Below are 20,169 nucleotides of genomic sequence, written 5' to 3' on the forward strand. Positions count from 1 at the left end.
ATATAGTTCTTAAACAATTCCAATGGTGAAATCAATTTAATGATTGGAAAATTGAGAACTTGGAGATTTAAACTTCTCATAGCATTTTCAATGTTCTCTAATTTCTTGAAATAGATTGAATCAGATTGAACCAAGCCAATTTGTATCTTCTCAGCCGTGGACAGTCGTGACTCCAGAACTTCAATTTTCCCCCCATGTGAAGAAACCAGTTTATCAGTAATGGACACACACTGGTTAGTATCCAAGGAAATTTGTGTTAAAGATGAAACAGCAGCTTCTAAGGAAGCTAAAGCATTCCAGACTGTGTCCAATTTAATAACTGGGGGTTTAATTAAAGTTATCTTAGGGACAAAACAAGACCTGGAATCCATGCCACTTTCGCTCAGAAGAGTGTTGTTAACAGCCAAATCCCCTCCAGAAACCGAGGAAAAGATATGCATCGAAGGAGCATCAGATGCTATTTCATGAACGGGATTAGAAAAAAACTCCTCCTTCCAACCCTTCCGAGGAAGCCACAAAAGTAGAATCTGCAGCAGCCATTGAAGCGGTGTCCCCAGGCACCGGAATCACCCGTTCAACCACGGAGCTCACCGGTCTCAGCTCTGCTATCTCAGACAGCCTGCAGAATGGAGAGGATGGTGTGGTAGGCGTGCCGGGTCTTAAAGATGTTTCATCAGCCTGCAATGTCGGGATCGCTCTGCGTTGCCATCCGCTAGGGCAGTTGCTGGCATTGGTAAAGATATCGGGGCAAAGAAACCCTCGATCCGAGGCTGGAGAAAGCCAGTTGAAGGGGAAGCCTGGGCAGACTCCTTCAGTTTGGCTTTCCTCTTAGTATGAGACATCTTGAAAGAAAGCAGATAGACGGAGAGAGAGTTCCAGCCCAGCCTCTCGATAAACAGCCATCTTGGTTCCTCCAGAACCCCTGGTTTAAACTTTTCACTTCCCCCAGTTATCCCCAACCCTTAAAACCATGCCGATCTGTCTATTTATCTTTATTTTCTACTTACATAACATCCATAGCAAAGGGGGCCTCAGCACATGCCGGATTGTGTAAGTATTTATGTGCACATCTCAGCTTCACACCCCAAAGCACCTATGCCCCACACAGACAGTACCCACACACCACCCCGGCATTTATGTGCATATCCAGGCAGCTTTTAATATTCATTTGGTATGCACGAGTCAGACATATTTGTGCATCCCTTAATCAATGTGTGCGGGCTTTTAAAATTCACCTTTAAGAACATAAGAACATAAGAAATTCCATACTGGGTCAGACCGAGGTCCATCAAGCCCAGCATCCTGTTTCCAACAGTGGCCAATTCAGTTTACAATATCTGGCAAGTAATCAAACAGAAAATAAATCCCTTGCTATAATGCCAGTGGCTATTCCTCTACGTCAGCTTCATTAATTGTAGTTTTTGGATGTCTCCTCCTGAAACTTGTCCAAACTTTTTTTAAACCCAGTTACGCTAACTGCCTTAACCACATCCTCTAGTAATGAATTCCAGAGCTTAATTGTGCATTGAGTGAAAAAGAATTTTCTCAGATTTGTTTTAAATGTGCTACTTGCTAACTTCATGGCTGTGCCCTCCAGTCCTTGTATGATTGAAAGAGAAAATAACCAATTCACATTTACCCATTCTAGTCCTCTCATGATTTTATAGTCCTCTATCATATCCCCTCCTCAGATGTCTCTTTTCCAAGCTAAAGAACCCTAATCTGTTTAGCCTTTCTCCATTAGGGAGATTCTCCATCCTCTTTATCATTTTTGTCACCCTTCTTTGTACCTTTCCTATGTTTGCTATACCTTTTTTGAGATGTGGTGATCAGAAGTTCACATAATATTCAAGGTGTAGTCGCACTCTTATGCTGTATTATATACATTTTTATTCCCTTATAGTGTACCCAATGTACAACTTCTGACAAGGACACACAATGGCATATATTACCAGCGTTCTTACATTAAACTTAGTGGTATATCCTAAAGTTCAAGTTGAACCACGACCCAACTCGTCCTTGCAAATGTCTTTATCAGTTGGCATGAAGCTGAGCCACTGAAGAAAGGTGAGAACTAGAAAACTTCAAACTTGGAGACTCACTTTTCAAAAAGTTCAAACATGATGGATGGTATAATCGTGATCTTAATAGCGCGACAAAAGAGACTATACACCAACGGTACAAAGTAAAGGTGGATCAGACCGAAAGGTTTGGAGCTTTCCAGTTCTCACATTTCTTCAGTGGCTCAGCTTCATGCCAGCTGATAAAGACATTTGCAAGGACGAGTTGGGCGTGGTTCAACTTGAACTTTAGGATATACCACTAAGTTTGATGTATAGATGCCTATATTCTATAGGAATTTAGCATTACTATTATTTTATGTCATTTCAGATTATTTATGTATTATATATAATTACTTTCTACTAAAGTAGGGTGTGTATATAATAATGTTTTTTTAATATTTACAAAGTTATAGATGGTATTTTGGGTAAAATATTTTTGCTATTAGTGTTCTTTCTATCTTCTTTTATACCTTCCCTGCATATCTATCCAGCCCTGACCACCTTAGTCAATGTATGTGTCTTTTGCTAAAACGAATGATATATGAATGCATCAAGTGAATATAATTGTCTACCTATAACATTTATGTCCTGATGTAAACCGTTGTGATCTTCACTTGGAATGACAGTATATAAAACGGCTAAATAAATAAATAAAAATGTATATGCAAGTGTAAGGGCCCATCAAAAATGATAGGAAAATAAGAAATGTATGTGCGTACATTCGGTCCCCAAACCTCCTGTCCTGAAGCTGAAAGCGTGTGCACTGTATGAGAGCATGCATACTTTCCCAGCAAAGAGATGTACATGTGCAGTTACTCTTTTACATGCAGAGTGGTCACTGTCTACACATAAACAGGTTTTTGCTCACGTGTAACGTACAAACAAAATTTTCTGCTATATGTGTCCCTTAATATTCAAACACAAGGTACATGCCCACATTAAGGTGAATTTTAAAAGCCTTTCCTCATAGGGGAGCTGTTCCACCCCCTTAATTATTTTGGTTGCCCTTCTCTGTACCTTCTCCATCACAACCATATCTTTTTTGAGATGCGGCGACCAGAACTGCACACAGTATTCAAGGTGCGGTCTCACCATGGAGCGATACAGAGGCATTATGACATCCTCTGTTTTATTCCCCTTTCCCTTCCTAATAATTCCTAACATTCTTTTTGCTTTTTTGACTGCCACAGCACACTGAACCGATGATTTCAATGTATTATCCATTATGATGCCCAGATCTTTTTTCTGGATGGTAACTCCAAGGGGTATTTTTGCCTATATACAACACCTTGCACTTGTCCACATTAAATTTCATCTGCCATTTGGATGCCCAATCTTCCAGTCTCGCAAGGTCCTCCTGTAATTTATCACAATCCGCTTGTGATTTAACTACTCTGAATAATTTTGTATCATCTGCAGGTTTGATTACCTCACTCATTGTATTCTTTTCCAGATAATTTATAAATATATTGAAAAGCACTGGTCCAAGTACAGATCCCTGAGGCACTCCACTGTTTATCCTTTTCCACTGAGAAAAATTGACCATTTAATCCTACTCTCTGTTTCCTGTCTTTTAACCAGTTTGTAATCCACGAAAGGACATCGCCTCCTATGCCATGACTTTTTTGTTTTCTTAGAAGCCTCTCATGAGGGACTTTGTCAAGTGCCTTCTGAAAATCCAAATACACTACATCTACCAGTTCACCAGTATCCACATGTTTATTAACCCCTTCAAAAAATGAAGCAGATTTATGAGGCAAGACTTTGCTTGGGTAAATCCATGTTGACTGTGTTCCATTAAACCATGTCTTTCTATATGCTCTGCGATTTTGATCTTTAGAATAGTTTCCACTATTTTTCCTGGCATTGAAGTCAGGCTCACTGGTCTATAGTTTCCCGATCGCCCCTGGAACCCTTTTTAAATATTTGGGTTACACTGGCCACCCTCCAGTCTTCAGGTACAATGGATGATTTTAATGACAGGTTACAAATTTTAACTAATAGATTGGAAATTTCACTTTTGAGTTCCTTCAGAACACTGGGATGCATACCATCCGGTCCAGGTGATTTGCTACCACCCGGTCCAGGTGATTTGCTACTCTTTAGTTTGTCAATCTGGCCTGCTATATCTTCCAAGTTCATAGTGCTTTGTAGTAAACACAGAAGCAAAAAATTAATTTAGTCTTTCTGCAATGGCCTTTTCTTCCCTAAGAGCCCCTTTAACCCCTTGGTCATCTAACAGTCCAACTGACTGCCTCACAGGTTTCTTGCTTTGGATATGTTTTAAAAAGTTTTTATTATGAGTTTTTGCCTCTAAGGCCAACTTCATTTCTAATTCTATCTTAGCCTACCTTATCAATGTTTTACACTTAACTTGACAATGCTTATGCTTTTTTCTATTTTTTTCAGATGGATCCTTCTTCCAATTTTTAAAGGATTTTTTTTTTTTTTTGGCTAAAATAGCCTATTTCACCTCACCTTTAAACCATGCCAGTAATCATTTTGCATTCCTTCCACCTTTCTTAATGCATGGAATACATCTGGATTATGCTTCTAAGATTGTATTTTTAAACAATGTCCACATCTATTGTATACTTTTAACCTTTGAAGCTGCACCTTTCAGTTTTTTCCTAACTATTTTCCTCATATCAAAGTTTCCCTTTTGAAAATTTAGTGTTAGAGCTGTAGATTTACATATTGTCCTCCTTCCAGTCATTAGCTCAAATATGATCATGTTATGATCACTATTGCCAAGTAGCCCCTCCAAGGTTACCTCTCTGACCAAATCCTACGTTCCACTAAGAATTAAATCTAAAATAGCTCCCTCTCTCGTTGGTTCCAGAACCAATTGTGCATGAAGCAGTTGTTTATTCCATCCAGGAACTTTATGTCTCTAGCATGTCATGATGTTAAATTTACCCAGTCAATATTGGGGTAATTGAAATCTCACAAGACGCTGGTGCAGGATTAAAGTTTAATCACCAAGAAATGTTGTTAGAGTGTTTACACAATTAAACATCAAACACATATAAGGATTTAAACTGGCAACTCCATGAATTTCAAGTAATACTTTAAACTCGGTCAAGTATTACTTGAAATTCATGGAGTTGCCAGTTTAAATCCTTATATGTGTTTGATGTTTAATTGTGTAAACACTCTAACAACATTTCTTGGTGATTAAACTTTAATCCTGCACCAGCGTCTTGTGACACTTGCTTATGTGCAAGGCTTTGCTTCTTCTCTTTCTGGTAATTGAAATCTCCCATTATTACTGCACTGCCAAATTGGTTAGCTTCCCTGATTTCTGTTAGCATTTCATCATTTGTCTGACCATTTTGGCCAGGTGGACGATAGTATACTCCTATCACTATACTCTTACCCAACACACATGGGATTTCTACCCATATAGTTTCTACTGAGCATTTATTCTCTTGTATGATCTTTATCCTGTTGGACTCTATCCCGTCTTTGTGTTTTGAATATGGGCTCATTATACAGCTAAATGTCCATGCACACACTGACAGCATCTGAAATGAGGTGTAAAGTACGCGCTAGACTATTCGCGTACATTTTATTTGAAATGTTATTTTGCTAAATTCCAGCAGCAACAAAGAAAATGCAACTTCAATATAGAAAATATACAAAAGAATTCAACAGTAGATAATATTAAAAGAAATTTAGCCACAGATATAGATTCCCTTATAGCCCACTAAATGTAAGGTATTAGAAAAAGAATAAATAGGAACACAACAATGTTTTTGTAAAGTAATTGGAGGAAAAATGACAAGATGCAGCACCCCAGCAGTAATCTTACACCTGTGAGCGCACTTATCCTCAGGTAGCCTGATTATGGAAACTCTGTATTTTATTCTTAATTATATTATTGATTAGTTAAATGTAAAGTGGGCAGATACTTGCTCGGTCATTTTTATATTGTATAACTTGTTTAAAATTTGTTAAAGTAACTGTATTAAGTAATGCATCAAATTCCTTAATTGGATAGAATCATCGAAAATATATCTATTATTGTCATGTTTAATTAAACATTTATAAAGGAAATCTCAGAATAAAGTTCCTCACCAAGAGGAGAGCTTTGATTCAGCCAGCGCTATTTAGGATGATAGCATTGGGAGAGTCAGGAGTGACTGGGGATAGCTCTTGCCCTACCACCACCTTGGGGCTCCTGCCAGTAAAGCTGAGGGCAAATGGGGAGAGGGCACAGGAGCAAGGAGGGGCTATCTTTTGCATCTTGGGAGGGAGGGAAGGATTCTGCGCCAGGGAGTAGGACTTGTGTATTTTTGTATGTTGGGGGATGGCAGGAAGGGGAGACTGGAGGAAGTTCATTTTTGAAATGGGGATAGGGAACGGGGCTGGGGGGGGAGGGGGATTGTTTCAGTGCCAGAGAGCAGGTTTGCAGCTTGGGGCTTCCTGTCCCTTTAAGCATCAGTGAGGGAGGAGGGGGTCCCAAAAGCAGTGGATGATATCTTAGCCTGGCGATGCTCTAGGCACAAGTTAATTACACCTCAAGGGGATAACTTCAGTGGCTTAAAGCAGATTGTGATGTTTATCACACTCCGTTTTAAACCACTTGAAAATGTATGAGCTGCTTTGCACGTATTTGCATATGACACAGCTCATTAATTTATGGAGTACATTACACCTGATTTCTGCCACATAATTGCAGCTTAGCAAATAGGCTTCTGAGTCTGGAAGAATTTTTATGGATTTTGAAAGTCAATATAATCGCACTAACCCAATTTTTAGAGTAGAGAAAGCAAGCAAGCTTTGGACATTTGTCACTTCTGCTTCTGGAGGCTTGTAAGCTAAAACACTTCTGAGTATAGCAGTAACTATAAGGAACCTTTGCACACCTGAGAACTTTCAAGTTCTGTTCACTCTAAGATTTGTACATATTGGGCGGGAGGGTAGGACAGCGGAAACAGATCTTAGTTCTCTGCCTGTGTTTCTCAGCTGATGCCGCCCCCATTCTCTGGTGCTAGTGCCTCATTGTCACCAAGGGGCAAGGTCCTCATCCAGCTCCCCTCTCCATGGCCACCATCATTTCATCTGCTGCTGTGCCTGCCTGTCTGCCTGCACCTACACTTTCAGACTCCCTCCCAGGCGGAAAAGGCTTTGATCCAGCTCCTCCTCCTCTCTATCATTAAAATAAAGTATCTGGCCTCTTCTGTCCCGACTCTGTCATTTCTCCAGTCCTCCTCACTTGGGCTCTCCAGGATGCATCCAGGGCCTTTACCACAGCACTGTCAGCCCCTGCAGCCTCGTCACAGTTTGCTCCACCTGGACAGTGCTCATCAATGCTGCTGTGCTGCAGGCAGAAGCTGAAGCACTGCCATGCATGCGCAGGCACGCCGGCGCCAGCGGCTCTGGCATGGCTGACATGCATGCCACTGAAGACAGGAAGACTAAGAGTGCGGTAGTTAGTGCTGATTTGGTATGGGAGGATAACTATATTGTAATTGTTTCTTCATGGCTTTCTGAGGGCCTTGCCAAAACGCAATGCATGTTACAAAAGACCTAATGCCATATGGATTCCAACTGTCTTTTATATCATGTGGAGAGTGGATGGAGGATGCAAGATTGCTGGTGACTCATGGCGGGGGAGGGGGTGGACATGGAAGTGGAGAGGGGGCTAAGGGAATGAGACTGAATCCCCTCCTATAAATGTCACTGAATGCCAATGCGTGAGAGAGACCTCTGGGTGATAGTATCTGACAATCTGAAGGTAGCAAAGCAATGTGACAAGGCAGTGGTTAAGGCCAGAGGGATGCTGGTCTGCACAGAGAGAGACATAACCAGCAGAAAAAAGGAGATGATAATACCCCTGTACAGGTCATTGGTGAGGCCTCACCTGGAGTATTAGGTTCAGTCCTGGACACTCTATCCAAAAAGGATAATGACAGAATGGGAGCAGTCTAGAGGAAGGCAACCAAAATGGTGTGGGTCCTGCACCAGGAGAATGAAGGACCTAAATATGTATACCCTGGAGGAGAGGAGAGAAAGGGGAGATATGATACAAACTTTCCAATACCTGAAAGGAATTAATGCTGCACAAAAACCAAACTTTTTCTGATGGAATGAAAGTTGTAGAAATACGGGTATAGATATGAAACTCCAAGGGGGTAGACTCAGGAACAAATGTCAGGAAATATTTCTTCACAGAAAAGGTGGTGTGTGCATGGAATGCCTTCTTGGAAAAACTGATGAAGACAAGAGCAGTAATGGAATTCAGAAGAGGATGAGATAAACAATGAGGATCCCTACTGGTTGGAGGATGGAAATGAAGAGAAGGAGGAAGTCCATTAATGGCTATTAATCAATTATACTTAGGGAATAGCCACTGCTATTAATTGCATCAGTAGCATGGGTTCTTCTTAATGTTTGGGTAATTGCCAGGATCTTGTGGCCTGGTTTGGCCTCTGTTGGAAACGGGATGCTGGGCTTGATGGACCCTTGGTCTGACCCAGCATGGCAATTTATTATGTTCTTATGTTCTTAAGAAATTAGGCAACCTCTGTTAACTTTAAGTGTAATATTTCTGCATAGTAACCTGCATGGAGTGGCAGTTACTACCCTTTAAAGAAGACATGGGGGTAATCTGCATGGAGCAGCAGTTACTACCTTAAACAACTTGCTGGGCAGACTGGATGGACTATTTGGGTCTTTATCTGCTGTCATTAATTATGATGTGCATGGGAGAAGGGGGCTCTGGTAGATGTATATAGAGCAGGGATTTGAGGAATATGTATGAGGGGGGGCTCTGGGGAATATATAAGGGAGGGAGATCTGAAGGATGTATATGGGAGGGGATGCGTATGGCAAAGGGATTCTCTGGTGGATGTGTATAGAAGGAAGGGGCTGTGGGCGATGTGCATGGGACGGGATGGGTATAGGATGGGGGTTCTTGGGGATATATAAATGTGTATGGGTGAGGAGGAAGCTCCAGGGGATCTATATGGGAAGGGATATGTATGGGAGGGGGATCTGAGGGATGTGTATGGGATGGGATGTGTATGGGAGGAGGGAGTTCTAGTGGATGTATATGGGAGAGGAGTGTGCTCTGGGGGACGTGTATGGGGGAGGTGTATAGGAGAAGGGGACATCTGGTGGATACATATGAGATAGATGTATATGGAGGGAGGGAAGGAGCATGTTCTTGCGGGATGTGCATGGAGAAGATGTATATGGAAGAATGAGATCTAGGCATCATAGCGGATAACACATTGAAATTGTCGGCTCAGTGTGCTGCGGCAGTCAAAAAAGCAAACAGAATGTTGGGAATTATTAGAAAGGGAATGGTGAATAAAACGGAAAATGTGATCATGCATCTGTATTGCTCCATGGTGAGACCTCACCTTGAATACTGTGTACAATTCTTGTCGCCGCATCTCATAAAGGATATAATTGCGATGGAGAAGGTACAGAGAAGGGCAACCAAATGATAAAGAAGATGGAACAGCTCCCCTATGAGAAAAGGCTAAAGAGGTTAGGATTTTTCAGCTTGGAGAAGAGACGGCTGAGGGGGGATATGATAGAGGTGTTTAAAATCAAGAGAGGTCTAGAACGGGTAAATGTGAATCGGTTATTTACTCTTTCGGATAATAGAAAGACTAGGGGGCACTCCATGATGTTAGCATGGGGCACATTTAAAACTAATCGGAGAAAGTTCTTTTTCACTCAAAGCACAATTAAACTCTGGAATTTGTTGCCAGGGGATGTGGTTAGTGCAGTTAGTGTAGCTGGGTTTAAAAAAGGATTGGATAAGTTCTTGGAGGCGAAGTCTGCTATTAATCAAGTTGACTTAGAAATTAGCCACTGCTATTACTAGCATCAGTAACATGGAATAGACTTAGTTTTTGGGAACTTGCCAGGTTCTTGTGGCCTGGATTGGCCACTGTTGGAAACAGGATGCTGGGCTTGATTGACCCTTGGTCTGACCCAGTATGGCATGTTCTTAATGAAAGCCCTGCGATGTGCATTTTAGGGGCCTCTGCTGGCCTGGACATCTGGACAGGCACACTAGATCTGTGCTTAGTGTGGCAGAAAACTGGGGGGAGGCATGTGGAGTCAAAATTTTGCTGCCTCCTGTTGCTCAGGATGGGCCATGGCCCCATAACGGCCAAATAATACAGCCTCTTGATGTGGTGAGGGAAAGGCTTTCCCCCAGAGTTGGCAACCCTAGTGTAGTCTGCATATTGTTTAAAAAAAAGAGCTTTTATTTTAGAAGTTAATCTACAATACATGCTATATAACACTTAAAAAAAAATCCCGAAGTGCTGCTATCAGCTCTCTTCTTTCCAAGGAATTCATTTCACAAGTTCCTGGTTTTTTCCTCATTTGTTTTTCGTGCTATCAGCATTAAAAAAAAAGAAGAAAATACCATAAAAAGGAACAAAGCTATAGCGGAATAAATTACATGAAATTTAAGCACTGTTTTATACTTGCTTGGCCCAGTAACCAGGAAACACTTTAAACCCCAACAGAGATGATGCTGTTTATTTTTACACCACTTTTTAATGAATAATCTTCTGCCCTATCAAGCAGTGTGTCTGTTCAAAGTTGAGCTAAGTTAGAGAAAGAGCAATATCAATAGCTGGGCCCAAGTTATGGAACTCGCTTTCGACTGAGCTAAGATTACAGACTAATTTTCAAACTTTAAAATAAAGATTTAAAAACTTGGCTATTCAGGCAAGCATTTGGAGAAGAAGTAATAATATGAGTCTTTTTTTTTTTTTTTATAGGGCTGTTTATATGAGCTAGCGAGGCTTTTAGGATGATATTTTTAATCGAATATCTGATTGCAGATTTTAGGTGTTTATTGAATTAGTCTGTATTTTATTATTTTATATTGTACTATTTATTTTGATTTGAATTTTTATATATGTTTTATGTGATTTTATTTGTATTTATGCAGTGAACCAGTATGATTATTATCAGAATGTCGGAATGCAAAATAACATCAATAAATAAAACAAATTAATAATTTAAAGATGCAAAGGGTTGGCCAGGTGGCAAGTGCCATACACTGCCATGTGGAAGGCCTCTGGTTCCTCGCCCCAGACTGACTGGGGCGAGGAATGCTGGGGAGGCAGTCTTTTCAGCCCCCCATGGAAAGGGAGTCAGGGTCAGTGTTTAAAGCCTGATTCAGGTCCCAAGATTGTATGTTCCAAAAGGATCCCTGGTTCATCCCAGAGTCATTACTGCAGTGACTAGACAAGGCAGGTTGGGGAGGGGATGTAAAAGAGGGGAAAAGTCACCATGGAGTTGCAAATAACCAGACTGAAAAAGGAGGAAACAGTGGGGAAAAAAGATGCACCAAGCCCCTCACCCCAGACAGCATGCCTGGGCAGTGCCCTTGCTGGCCAGATGGGCTGGAGGCCTAATCCTCACCACCACTTTGACAGCCAGCAGGAATCTTTTCTACCCACCCAGGATTGAATGCATTGCTTCCGTGGTAGTTCTGTTGGACGGGCGACCTCAAATTTGAATCTCCAAGTCCAGTGATTCTCAAGCCGCTCCTGGAGCACCCCCCTAGCCAGTCTGGTTTTCAGGAGATCCACGATAGATTTGCTGCATTATATCACGAGCATTAATAGTATACAGGTACTCCTTTCGTTAAACTGACCTGTCATCATGCTCACGCCACAGCTAAATTCATAGATAATGAATATATCCCTGCCCAAACCCTACCCACCCACTACTCAAACTCTAGCCAAAATAAACCATGCTCCCTTCCTGTATAAGGCCCGCCCATTTAGTCACCATTTCACCAGAAATGATGCACCCCTGACACGGAAGTCCTTGATATTCATTCTGGGTTACATTTTGATGCAGCAGGGATAAGTCTAGATATACCCTTCAAGTGACTACTTAGCCCTTAGGGTGGCTACTTAGCACTAAGGACCGCAGGAGAGAAAATGAAATAAACAAGAAACTCCACACAGAACTAATGGAATCAATTTTTCCAGAATGCACATGCGCATCTAAGTGTATCCCCCCCAAGAATTTCCTGTCAGGATCCTCTTGTATGTCTTGAAAATTTGGTGTTGACAGGACCAAGACTGTTGCTGGTCTCAACAGTGCCCTGGCAGTCCTGGAAGGAAGGGGTAGAGCCCCGGAGACGAGCCCATCCAGGAGGAGCTCACTTATAATGGCCCTGTTAGTCCCTGCTCTCGCCCCCTGACCCTTAATCCCTGTGCACCCCCTTCGCTCGCCCTTCCCCTTCCTGCTCCAGCCTGGTGCAGTCTGCTGCTGCTGTTCTTGCTGCAGCCGATGCTTATGCTCTTCGTCCCTGCTGTATGATCCATGGCCAGCCGTTTGAATCATGCGGCGCTCTGTATCTAAGGAGCCCCCATGCAGTTCAAATGGCTGGTGAGTAAACTGTATTTGCAAAGGTCAAGTATATAATATATATCATAGGGTTCAACCACCAGTATATTCATTCATGAATAACATATATTACATACCTGTTTACATGAGATTTTTATTTGTATCAAATGGTATATCAACCCATTAAAAAGCTCTTATATTTACCACAATTCAATACAATGCAAAACATACATATTTAACATCAATAATACACTCACTCTTCACATTCATACCACATACAATATATTGAACATTTGGGAATAGGAATCACTTGGAAGAGGAATGAAGAAATAAAAAAATATAAGGATTATACCACCAGGAATGTGGAGGAATTGTATGTAAATGATAATATGGCATTTGTGGGAGTATTTATATCATTTTGATAAATGTATAAAATATATTTTGAGATAAAATTGTAGAGAAATGTTCAATATATTGTATGTGGTATGAATGTGAAGTGTGAGTGTATTGATGTTAAATATGTATGTTTTACATTGTATTGTATTGTGGTAAATGTAAGAGCTTTTTAATGGTCTGATATACCATTTGATACAAATAAAAATCTCATGTAAACAGGTATGTAATATATGTTATTCATAAACCGTATTTGCACAAGAGGGAGACAAGAGAAGAGATGTGGGCAATAGAAGGGCACTGCACTTCTATTTTGGTACCCACCTGGCATGGCACCCCAGGCAGTGGCCTGGCTCCAGGCTTACCCATCCCTTCTAACAGCCCTGATAGGACACCAAATACAAAGGTTATTAACGTGTGCACACTCAGACTTGAGGATCTCATAACTATTCTTCTCCTCAGAAAGTAGACTAAAAATATCTTAAAATATGACTAGTGAGATAGTTACCTGATATATATAATTTTATTTTTTTTGCTGCACAGTTCCTTTAAAACATTATTGCATTGTATTAAGTAAGTAGCAGATTCAGTGGGGTGGTCAAATGTAGAGGTAAGAAAATGTTTAGGGTTTTGCATAGATTAGGGTGTTTGAACCATGTTGGATTGGCTGCGTTATGAGTATTTGAAACTTGCAGTTTTCCCAGGGAATGTTGGATCATTTCCCACTATGCTCCAAGTCTCACCCAGGTGTAGAATGCAGTCGGACTGGTGGATGCTGAAAGTTATGTGGGAGGAATCTGTCACATCCAAGTTGCCTTTGGCTGCGGGTCGTCTTCTTAGCTCTACCCCTGCTCTGAGAGAACCAAGGTGCCGCCCCCTCTGTTTGCTCTGCTGCTAGGTTCAGGCCTTCCTGGGAGGCCAAACTCTGATCAGTCCCTGGGTCCATCTCTCCTTGGGGATCAAACACCATCTCCACTCAGCCATTGGGTCCCAACTGGGGATTTAAATTCTGCCTACAGTCCAAGTTGGGAGGGATGTGTTAATGATTCTAGCTTGGTCAAATCCATGATCCACCAATCTGCTTCCCTCAGATAGCAAAAACCTCTCTCATCTCAGCCATACAGCTGAGAACTCTGCAGAAAGATATGGAGAGAATGTGTGTTATCCTTTCTACACTGCCTAGCCTTTCTTTCTGTTTGGAAATCCAGATGCCCAGGGTTTGCAGACACTAATAAAAAATATTTGATGAAAATCTGTCCATTCAGCCAAAATCAGTAAATGTTTTGAATAACATTCTTCCCAGACACATAGAAACAGAGAAACGTGACTGCAGAAAAAGACCTTATGGCCTATCTATCATCCCCTCTACTGGAGCTCTGAAGCTTAGGCCAGTTTCTCCAATTGTGATTTATCCAAAATCTCTTTTTACAATGTCCTATCCCATGAAAATTCCTAGCCTAGTAGCTTTGCTTCGCACCTCTAGGATTCTCATCAGCCATCCTCACCGTACACCAGAATGCGCAAATCTTCAGGCTGACAGCTCATATTCATGCAAGATACTGTGCACATTTCAGTCATTTTTATTTATTTATTTATTTATTTAACTTCTTTTACTATACCGACACTCAAGACCAGGTCTTATCGTACCGGTTTACATTAGAACAAGGGGAAAACCAATTAACGTATAGGAGGAAATGAGAAGTTACATTAAAACAGGGAGAGTAAAAACATGGATGTCGGAAGATAGAACAGAATTAAGTAATCAAACAATAAGTTAACAAAATTACAAACTATAAATTAACATAAAAACAATAAATTAGTAATACAGAAACATTTTAACCAAATGAATACTCCTTCTCCCCGTTTCTGGAACCGGAGGATGGGTGCAGGGTGGGTTTCACACAAATAAGATAACAAGTCTACCTAGATCACCCCAATAACAAAGCATTCTACAAAAATTGTAAACATGTTACAAACTATTAAGATCTAAAACTATAAAACTTAACCCATTCTCTCTGCTCCCCCCCCCAACTCCCCTCCCCCCATCCTTATTCAGACCTAAAAATGTCATAGAGTGTCATCAAATGCCTGAGAAAAGAATCAGATCTCTTGCCAGCCAATTCCAGAGGATAGGGACAACACAGTAGAAGGCCCTCTGCTTTGTTTTTGATAATTTATTTTTTTTTTATAATTATTTTTCACAGAAGAAATTGATAGAAATACATCATTTATTGATCTCAAGACCCTACAGGACATATGTCTTAACAGACTTTCCTGAAGATACCCTTGGACCATGTTATGCAGGGATTTAAAGGCCGAAGTCAGTCTTAAACAAACACATTCTAAACTGTATTGCCGACTAGTGAAGCTGACACCAAACTTTGTGAGACACTTGATAGCTTTTATGATTGCCTTGCTGATGTAAGGATCCTTTGTTCCTCCTTACTAGTGAGTGGTATACTTTAGTGAGGAGTAACTACATTCCCTTCTGAGGAGAAGGTTCCGGTACTGAGAGGAGTTTGTAGCCTGGTGTTTGCCAGGACCTTTGGGAGGGAAGTTTAGCTAACTTTAGCTATGTTTTCTACCACCGCTGGTGTCTTGGTGCTGTGAGGTGCTGAGAACAGAGCCCAGGTACTGGTCTGGATCTGAGCAAAAGGCAGCGGTGACTTTTCTGTGGTCTGCAGGTACACTGGTTGGGAAACACTGTCTAAATCAGTGGATGACCCGGGGCCTTCAAAGTCTGTTTTTTTTTAACCTCAGCAATTTCTTTTGACTCTCTTGGTCTTCCAAATCAATTGAAATCTGCCCCAGCTACGGCTAAGGCACCACAAGCCTTAATTCACAGTGACCAGATTGGCCTGCCCACTCCCCCCCCATTTTTTCCTTTGTCCTCCTCCCTCTGTAACTAGCAGTGTTATTGAGCAAGCAGCTTGCTCAATAACACTGCTTGCCCCAGTGGCAAAACAGCCCATGTGGATGCAAAATACTTTAGTGCTTGCAGACCCCGTAGCTAGTTTTCATAGTAGGTAGTTTCACTGCCTGGATGGTTTCCCTTTCTAAAACTGTCTGCAAGGTGCGCTCGCACTCACCCACAAAGTGCCGCTGGTGCATTGGCCTCTGCTATTTCTGTGGGCATCTGACCAGGGTAAAACAGCAGGCATACACCTAAAAACCGAAATGTGCTTGCTCTGTTTACTCCCCCATCCCCCCCCCCCCCCCCAAAAAAAAGGAAACAGCTCTTTTTAACCCGGCTGGGAGCATACACACTGCAAAAGCACCTGCCTGCATTTTTAACAGCTTTCACCCAAGGCCATCTACCCTGCTAAATCTTTTATGAGTTTTCCTCCAAGTGTCAACCGAGTTTTTCTCCTGAAAGCTGGGTCTCTAATCACTGAGCGCCATTCCTCGCATTGTCTTTCTCCCTGAACCTTGACACTGCAAACACTGAGTGGCCCTAATGCTCTCTGGGAATATATGAAACCAGCGAGAAGATGAATCTTCCTCGCCATTCGGTATTCCATTTCTGAGAATCCCCCATGAATTTTCTCCAGGAATGTCCTGCAGCTTAATCTCTAACCTCTGAGGACACCAGGGCAATCCTGTAGAGTTAGCAGCGACCCTATCTATAATGCGGCCTTTGTCGCCACTGTTCCTATTCGGCAACCTTAGAGTGCACCAACCTTTGGAACTGTGGGAGCCAGGCTAGGCAACCATTAAAGGAGCTGTGTGCTACACGAACCAAACAAAACGGAGTAAGAGCACGATAAAATGGCTGCTGCCATTGAATGAAACTGCTATTTTTCAATAAACAGGACATTGTTTTCCACAGCTGAACTTAGCTGACACTTTTTTGAAGCTTCCCCTTGGCCTTGACAGTCCTTATATCCATAAGTGCAAAGCAAACCACACTGGTCCCACTTTTTTTTGTTTTTGTTTTTGCTATTTTCCAACCAATACAGTATTCTCATTAATATGAATACTGCTTTATAAATCCACTGTTCAAAGATCTAAAAAGCAAAAGGGAAAACCTCAGACAACCCTTTATTGAACCCAAACTTCTTTCAGTGCCAAAGCCCATGGGCCTCAGTTTTCAACATTGGGGAAAAAAACCCAAACCCTTTAGAATATCCATTTTCACTTGTGCTTATGCCAAAAATAAAGGATAGTGCTCGCTTTTAATTTTTCACAAAACACCACAAAACTGAAGAGCGGTACTTGTCTTTTTTGTAAAAATGCCAATGCGGGTCATGATACAATGTCTACATAGCTGTAGACATTGTATCCAACCAAGAAGCACATTCTGGTCAACAAGGTGTCTCTGTCATGTTCCCACAGTGTGAACTATGCTGTGAAAATGCCTGTAAAGGCAAGAACAATGTCAGTTTCACCAATCGTATGCCAGTGGACCGTGCTATATCCAGTCCATTTTGGATCCTAAGCACTTATTTGAAAGAACCATCAAAGCCCATGGAAGGGGCCTAAGGCAAAGGACTGGGAATGTGCCTGTAACATTCTCCCAGGAGCCCATCTGTAACTTCTCGTGACATGCTGTCTCTGGCTTACATGGATGTCATCAGTATGTCTCCTGTCAAAGCCGTGGCTACAGCTGGACTGCCTGCATGTTGACAGTCCTGTGTATCAGGCTTGGAGGGGACCCTTGGATTAATGAGAGGGGGAGGTGGGTCCAAGAGGCTTAGCCTTTCAGTGGTGGGCTGCAGGCCAAGTTGTAGATTGGCTAAGGTCGGGTCCAGGTCCAGGCTGAGATTGTGGCAGGCGGCAAGGTCTGTTCCAAGGTCTGTTCCAAGGTTGAGACAGGCGGCAAGCAAGGCGTAGTCAGAGATCAGTCCAAGGTAACAACGAGGAGGCAAACCGAGAGGCAGGGACCAGAGCTGAATGGGCAGGAGGACGGGAACAAGGCAGGAAGGGCAGGACAAGATGCAACACACACAGCTTGCCGATGCTCAACCGGGGACCAGTTGCTGAAGCACCATGGACGGGCGAGCCGGGTGTCTAAATACCCTGGCTCACTGACATCATCAGGACGCACCACTGTCCAGGTTCCCACTGTGGGGCCCATACATCTGGGAAGTGTCTGCGTGCGTGCACCTACTGAGCAGCATCAACAGCAGGAGAACAACGGCTAGGACCTAGGCATCATCGGCAGGATGGGGTCCGCGGTCGGCATAGTGTTACAGCCCTGAGACTAGACCTTGGGCCAGATTGCTGTGACCCCTTCAAGGAGAACCTGCTCACATGTCTGCACGCTCCTGCAGGGTAAGAGTAAGACCAGACTAGCTTAATCTTTTATGCTGGCATGACAGATAATAATGTATGTGTAAAGTGCAAGTTGAGATGAAGTTGGCATAAGAAGTTTTATGACTTTTGGACACAGAACTATTTTATATGTGTCAAACCAGAAATTTAAAGTAATGTCTGATGTAATTTGTGCCTGTTGCTTGCTATTTCCTGCTATATTAAAACTCTAATGAACCAAGATGAGCATGAAGAGGTCTAACTATCTAATGAGCCAAGCTGGTAATTCTGAGATCTAAGAATTTCAAAAGGTTTGTGGGTCAAATTCTCCTATAGAACTTGGTACAGGTGCACTCTGAATTTCAACCATAGGCATTTCTGTTGTGCTATGGCTGGGATTCCTTTTCCGTCAGATGTTGTGAGCAGTGCCTCCTTAAATCCCCAGCCATGGCTGGCCTGATAAGCAGACGATAGGTCCAAGAATGAAATCTGAGTTTCCCAGAAGATAAAATGCAGCACAGACACTAGACCATAGGGCTTCCAACGTCCTTAAATAGGCCCTGCCTTCTCTCAGTATGGAATGAGCACCCAAAGAAAGTATTTCACTCTATAAACACTTTGGATCTGATGTAGTTAGTAAAAAAAAAAAAAAAAAATGCTTAGTATATAGGACCCTATGTCGAGAAATATTACCTGTAAATCCCACTAGATGGCATCATTCCTTTTTTAACCTGACAGCCCCTATGGAACTCCACGATTTAATATTAGTTTCACAATTGATTAAAACTTCAGCCAGCTAGAAAATTTTCTTGAAAGCAGCTCTGAACTTTGCTTGGCGGAGGGATTTTGGAAAGGCTTTTTTTTTTTTTTTTTTTTTACAGATCAGGTGCTCTTGTGAAGTAAATAGGGGTGTCCTGCTCTTTAATCTGAGGATGGCTTTCAGAATGAAACCAGCAGCAGTAACATAATTGAACTGAAAGTAAAGCAATCCCTATCACTTTTATTTTCTATTCCTGATACTGGAAATATTTCTACTTTCGGTTTGAGTTAGTCCAAGAGAATAAGGAGGAAAGCAGTATGCGTAATCGCTGTCAGGTACGGGTTATGAGGTCTTACGAGGGGGATTCACCGCCGATGTCTTTCCTGATTTTAGTTAGATTTCCCTGCAGGCTGTGAGATGCACTGAGAGCTGAGCCATTCTGTTTGCATAAGTTGAATCTTTTGTGGGCTGTCACGCCAGCGTCTCTTCTTCCTCTGTGATGTGGGTTTCTCTGCAGTACAAATGTGAGTTATGTGCCTGCACTCGAGAACTCTTAAGCAAAGCAAGAGACCTAATCCGCACTGAAACACCTTGAAGAAAGGGAACTTCAAAGGAGGGGAGAACAGTACATGTGGGGGACAGATAAAATGCGTTCTTCCTCCCAAAGGTATGTGTGGCGGGGTAGGAAGAGGTGGGGAGAGATCTACCTGCTCTCTGATATGGGGGATACGTGACAGCCTGCCTGGAGTCTTCATTATTTAAGATATTGCTTGTTTACCCACTTGTTGAATCTCTTTGATTGCCCAAGGCAGTCGGGTAGGACGTACAGCGTGAGCAACTCTGGGAAGGCTCTTGCTGATGCTTGCATGGGCTCTTTTAGCAAGATGCTCCCAGGGGGCATGCGTTGAATGTGACAGGACTGTATTTTCATTGCCGATTTCTTAACCTTTAATCCAGTTTCTTACTTCGATAAGACTGCAGTGGCTAGAATTTCTCCGGTTTACGTTCCCTTTTCAAGGTCCTTAAGGCCAGGCTTAGAATGCTTTACTCTAAACCTGATGTATCTGTCCGTCTGTATGACCATCACCAAAAAACAGGTCCCAGTAGGTCTGCTGCCACACCTTCAGATCCCCACACCTCGCCTCAACACCTTCCGCCTTTACCACTCCTACACACTGCCTGTTTATACCAGCGATTATTTATCATTGTATTATATCAGATTTGATGAATGTTATTTTGTTTCCCACTTACAATTAAAAGATAAAGCAGGCAATAAATGTTTAAAATAAATGCATCATCAGTGCTGATGCCATTTCTCCTTGCTGTAAGGGATTTTAGCCTTGTATGATTTAT

At 42.1% G+C, this 20,169-nt stretch overlaps 1 protein-coding gene across 11 annotated transcripts in view; it reads left to right on the top strand.

Moving 5' to 3' along the window:
- Positions 1 to 20,169, top strand: part of PDCD1LG2 (programmed cell death 1 ligand 2) — a 186,730-nt gene that overhangs the window by 12,927 nt on the left and 153,634 nt on the right. For 5 of the 11 annotated variants that reach the window (XM_029613845.1, XM_029613768.1, XM_029613772.1 and 2 more), the window contains exon 1: positions 18,955 to 19,151. The exons of 3 other annotated variants lie outside the window; for them this stretch is intronic. The gene's annotated coding sequence lies outside the window, so the exon portion shown is untranslated. Of the gene's footprint in view, positions 1 to 18,954; positions 19,152 to 19,182; positions 19,484 to 20,169 lie in introns of those variants that run through there. 3 more of the 11 variants (XM_029613779.1, XM_029613830.1, XM_029613805.1) reach the window with 2 other exon arrangements.

This window comes from Rhinatrema bivittatum, chromosome 1, assembly GCF_901001135.1.
Source record: "Rhinatrema bivittatum chromosome 1, aRhiBiv1.1, whole genome shotgun sequence".
Taxonomy (NCBI): domain Eukaryota; kingdom Metazoa; phylum Chordata; class Amphibia; order Gymnophiona; family Rhinatrematidae; genus Rhinatrema; species Rhinatrema bivittatum.